Source organism: Capsicum annuum, chromosome 11, assembly GCF_002878395.1.
Source record: "Capsicum annuum cultivar UCD-10X-F1 chromosome 11, UCD10Xv1.1, whole genome shotgun sequence".
Classification (NCBI taxonomy): Eukaryota; Viridiplantae; Streptophyta; class Magnoliopsida; order Solanales; family Solanaceae; genus Capsicum; species Capsicum annuum.
Genome location: NC_061121.1, coordinates 127897311 through 127903230, shown reverse-complemented (window position 1 = coordinate 127903230; position 5920 = coordinate 127897311).

Genomic DNA, 5920 nt, shown 5'->3' with positions numbered 1-5920 from the left:
TGTATAATATTTTATACATGTGCTATGCCTACCATATATGATTAAATGCCTAGATGAAGGAACAATACCCAACTAGTATGATATCATGAAATCCCCATGTATGTACAAGCTTATGCATATCACACGTTAGATGAAGTGCTTCAGTATATGAATTATGAGTTGTGTTGCTGGTCATGTATTCAAGTAAGCCATGCTATGTCAATTTCTTCTCATCGTGTCCTAAGGGTACTTATACACAAATATTTAGCTGTGTGCTTAGAGCCATGGAATGTTTTTATGATCTTCTCAGTCAAGCTTTGATCTACAGAACTCAGTCAGTCATTTGACTCTAGAAATCTCAGTAATTTTAGTAGCTCAGTAATCTCAATAACCTCAGTATTCCCAGTCAATCTCAATAACTTCAGTGTTCTCAATCAATCCTCAAAACTCAGTATATTCCATCAATCAATTAAACTCAGTATATTCCATCAATTAATTAAACTCAGTAAATTTAGTTTATCTATGCTAAACAATACCACTAGTATCATTTCAGTTTAGTTAATCAGCTTAGTTCAGTTAATCAATTCAGTGTCTTTCAGATGAGAGTAGGATTCAGTACCAAACAAGCCTAGGAAAGGGGACTCACACGCTAGATAGGACTTAGATCCGTAGAAGCAATCCCTAAGTTCCAGAACTATATAGCTAGCGTAGGTACAAGATATCATCCATTAGATAGGACTGACATACTAAGGGATCACCTGTTAGTGCATTAAAATGTATAGGAATTATCCCAGGGGTTACCTACTTGATTTGGACTGACTCCATAGCAGTTGTCTTTACCAGTGGTGCGGTACTGATACCCTTCTAACTGGGGTTATAGGTTGGACCCCAGTTAATTTAGTATGGGGAATATCGGTTAGATGAATACATCCCATAGTTTCAATAATAGAATCAGGACTATTAGATACTGTCAATTCAGCTCAGTAGTATAGATTTAGGACTATCAGATACTGTTACTTTTTACTATTATAAATAGACTCCGGGATTACCCACTAGATAGGACTGATCTCAACTATGGTCAATCAATAACGATATCATCAGATTTAGATATCACCCACTAGATAGGAATGATCTCTAATTCAGTTACTCAGATACAATACAAAACTCAGCTAGTTCCATCAGATTCAGTACTATTAGATACAGTCATTCATGTTATCAGTTATATCAGTTACCAAAACTCATGTTATTAGTATTGAGCTTTAAGACTGTCAGATACAGTCAACCAGACCAGTTCTTCATAGTCAAAACTATTAGACACAGTTATCCATGTATCAGTACCTTAGTATTCAGTAATACGGTATTAGTTTCTACTCATCAGTTACTCAGATGTCAATGTCAGTAGACTCAGTAGTCAGAACTCAGTATCTAGTCCTATTATGATCTCAGTTATAGTTACGTATGTATGCATGTATTCCCACATTCTTGTTAGTCAGTCAATTAGTATTGTTCATGCAAATGAACCTACTACATTCAGCCTACCTCACTTGCATACTAGTACATTCAAAGTACTGGCGTATTTGTGCTATGGTGTCTTATACCATAGGTTTAGAAGCACGAGCTCTAGAGAACTAGTAGCATCCCAATTAAGCAATCAGAGTTAGAAGTAAGTCCTCATCCTTCAAAGACATGATGATCACATTACTATTTCAGTTTTCAATTTATTTCAGTAGTTGGAGTTAGTTGGGGACATGTCCCATCAACTCCTTATTCAGACAGTTTAGAGGCTTTCAGACTACAATATGTTCAGAAAATTATCTCAGTTACTTATGTATTGTTATACCATATTTTTCAATTATGTACTAGTATCGAATCTTATGGCCTTTCAGTTCATGTTTCCGTATTTACGATATTATTACTATTATTTAGTTCTCAAATTATAGATATCAGTCATGGGTTAGCTTGTGGTCCTTTGGGGTCATAGGAACCGTGTAGCGTTCTGAGTACCAGATTGGGGGCGTTGCATAATCGGGGCATTCTCTGAGCTAGTTTCTTATCACAACACAAGCAAACCAAGATCCTAGAATAATTTGAAATACTGCCCCTTATAATAAAGAATAGCTTCCATGGCTCGAAGAAACATACCAAAATATCTGCAAGATTTGATGGGAACTCTGCCACTATGATCATTATGTCTAATCTGAGGACCACTCATAGTGTGCAGTACCACAAGCATAAAGCTGATAGGCTGCAGGTAAAGATGAACTATACAAGAAGGATCCTCACTCCCGGATAAAATACCAGTTGCACTATATGGATGGCATAGCCTTTTTTTGCCACTTTCATAAATCTTAATACATGTGCTCTCTGTGGTCCTCTTATCATCAAAAACCTTAAAGAAGGAACACCAGCTATTAGCATATGCTCTGATGCCAAATAGAGTGACAATACTAGTCCTCTAATGCATCCATGCACCAATGTTTGGTTTGAATAATATTTCTTAGAAAAATGTCTGGCCTACTCATGAAATCCAATCTCATATTTTAAACTGGTAAAAAACCCTGATGAACACCAATAAACCCACTCTGTTTTGAAAATTGTTTGATGATTCAAATGGTACCAATAGAAGAGAGGGATCTACAGTATAATTCAAACTTCCAATGTCGAACCTTAATGGGCCGAATTAATCATAGTCTAAAATGGAGCCTAAGCTGGCCCAAACTTTTTTAGGTTATCATTGAAGATCTTTGGTACCTTTCTCTGACTCTCTAATCCAACACTATGATAAAACTCTAAAATCACGTGTTGAAGTCTCATCAACATTTGTCCACCATGTCGCCTATCTTTTATTGTTCATTAGCGATAGAATAGAATCAAAGAATTTGTTTGATTTTCATAGCAATGCAGACACACGGTAAGGAGTTAATAAGTTAGTTTCCTAAAATGACATTGTAGACTCCCAAAGATATGTTACATATTCCTCCCCACCTATTCACAAGACACTACTAAATACTTTGCTCATGTACTAATACACCTAGTCCCTGATACAAATTTGTCAGGGCCCATTTTCATAGGTTATGATGGCGCCTACTATAAACCACCAGTAGGAAAGTCAAACTCATAGTCTAAAAAGGATAGTAATAGATCATTCAAATAGAATATGAAAAGAATTCTGATTAAATGTAACAAAAGATCAATCACATAACTGAATTCCAAAACCTAGTTATATCTGTACAAGTATTTCTAATATAATAAAAGTACAAAAATTCAATGGCGAAGTGAATTAAACTGATACAACTTATCTATAAATACAACATAGAGACAATTCTAGTACATAATAGAGAGATAAGTAATACTCCAAATGCCAGAAGCTCACTCTAAGTCTTTGAACCACGACTGCTCTACATAATGCACACATAAATGGCAATAACCTGTGCTATAATCTGCAGGCTTCATAAGTGTCGTATGAGTACCAAACAAATGGTACTCAGTAGGCAACTACCAACTATGCTCCAAAGATAAAGTAGATATATACAACATATAAACAGAATGGAAACTATACCTAAAAAGTCTACAAATCATATAACAAGTCAATGAGATAATAAGGATAGCCTATTCTATTCATGTCCAAGAGACTAACATAATAAGGTTGAGGAAGTATTGAGGATGAACAATCCTATTCAATCCATAGTTATGAATCTCAATACGATACCATTTATCCCATGCTAATTATAAATAAAGGGGAAAAAGGGACAGAAAATAATATACAAGGCCAAGGAATGGATATACAATATGACCTAACTTATCAAATCTTTATTTTAAGACCACATTTTAATCCTATCAAGATTTAATATTATCATGCTCAAAGTACATAACCAATGATAAATCTTTCATAAAAGAGCCATAATAATGATCATAATAATGATAAAAATAATATAAATGATAGCACTAGTAACCGGTTATTCTGAACAACCAAATACCCATGTGAGCCTATAACTACCTCCACTGTCCCAGGCTCGAAAGGTTCAATCAATATACAATCAACATTAAGTATAGTCATCACCCATACCTATGCAACCATCACATATCGACTAATAGACATATGTGCATACTAGTGATAGGCGATGCACATACAAGAATGAATTTACCAAAATCTATATTACCATAACCATCATTATCATAATTGTCATCATCTTAATCACCTTCGATCCTACTGGGTACATAATTATCACAACATCCTACAACCATGCAGGATTTCATCACATCATCACAATATTCTCTGACCTTGTCGGGTAACATCACATCATTACAATATCCTCTGACCTTGTCGGGTATCATCACATCATTATAATATCCTCATCTTTGTCGGGTATCAACACATCATTGCAGTATCCTCCATCCTCGTCAGGTATCAATATCATCATCATAATATAAAAACCAATGTCACATAATAGACAACAAGCCCTATAAGGGCTAAAGTAAAGTACAAGCCCCACGAGGGCTAAAGAAAATGACAAGCCCCACAAGGGCTAAAGAAAATGACAAGCCCCACAAGGGCTAAAGTAAAATTATATGAAAAAAAAGCAAGTAGAGTACATTTCCATAATTTTTTGCTCATCATCAATGTCGCATTATTAGTATGTGTATATAAAATAGGTGCACGAACTCAAGATGTGAAAAAAAGAGTGTAAATTCGTAAGTTTGTTTCCCAGAGTGAACTTCGAGACTAAATCTCTTATAAAAGTTTTAAAGTGATCAAAATATGTCACAATCAGAGTATATAGGAGTGTTAAATCATGGAATAGAATATATCTCGGTCAAACCTTTAAAAACATCATTATTGACCTCTTTTATACATTAAACTTATTAAGTTAGGCAGTTATAATTGTGAAAAAATCCATTTTAGGGGTGTAAAGTGGGTTTTAACCCTTATCTTGGAAGAAAAATCATAAGATTGCATTTTAGCTAGAATTACAACAACTACCGATATAATGATCATGAATATACTGAATCTATGCATGCCATAACAAATATTAAAACCAATGAAATCATAAGTGTCATACAACATCTTTTTCCATCCCATACCAGAGATGGGTATATAAACGTATATACATATTTAAAATTACAAACATATCCTTATAAGGATAAATGCTTCTCGGATATCCCACTAATATCTTAACACAGGCTTAGGTAAAATAATGTGTCAAAAATAATCATAATGTCATATCATGACCTTAGTCCCACACACATATCCAGAAATCTTATCAACAATCATATTTATAAGTTGATGCATATCTATAATGATCTCAAATATAGGAGAAATCTCACATATTAAAGACATAATATATTTATAAAGCATAACTCATAACAATTTGGCAATATAAGACATCTCATATCTATAGGTCATATATCATGACTTTGAGAAATATCATCTCTCAACGACAATTATCATATCAAAGAGAAAATAACATCTCTATAGACCGAATAACATGATTAAGAGGAAATAACATCTTTAAGGGCCCATGATTATGTCTAAGAGGAAATACCATCTCTACTGCTGAATATCATAACTAAGAGAAAGTAACATATCTAAAGGCCCAATAACAAATGTAAGAGAAAATGACATATCTGAAGGCCATTAATCTTAATCCAGGGAAAGTCATCCAAATTTATCAATTCACCAAGAAAATCTCATAAAAAAGGCTCATTAGGCACAACTAGGCCTAATATCCGCAACGAAGCCCACAATGACTAATACAAATATTGGCCGGATAGGCCAACTTCTAATCCTGAATTTTTACATTTAGGAAATCTATAACCCAAACTAGGATAAAGTATTTAGTTCAAATTCAAGATGTCAAGGAAGCCACAACCAAGTCTAACATAGGAACTTCAACTACAAACATAGGTGTTTAAGTGAACTCTACAAAAAATGTCATTCCAA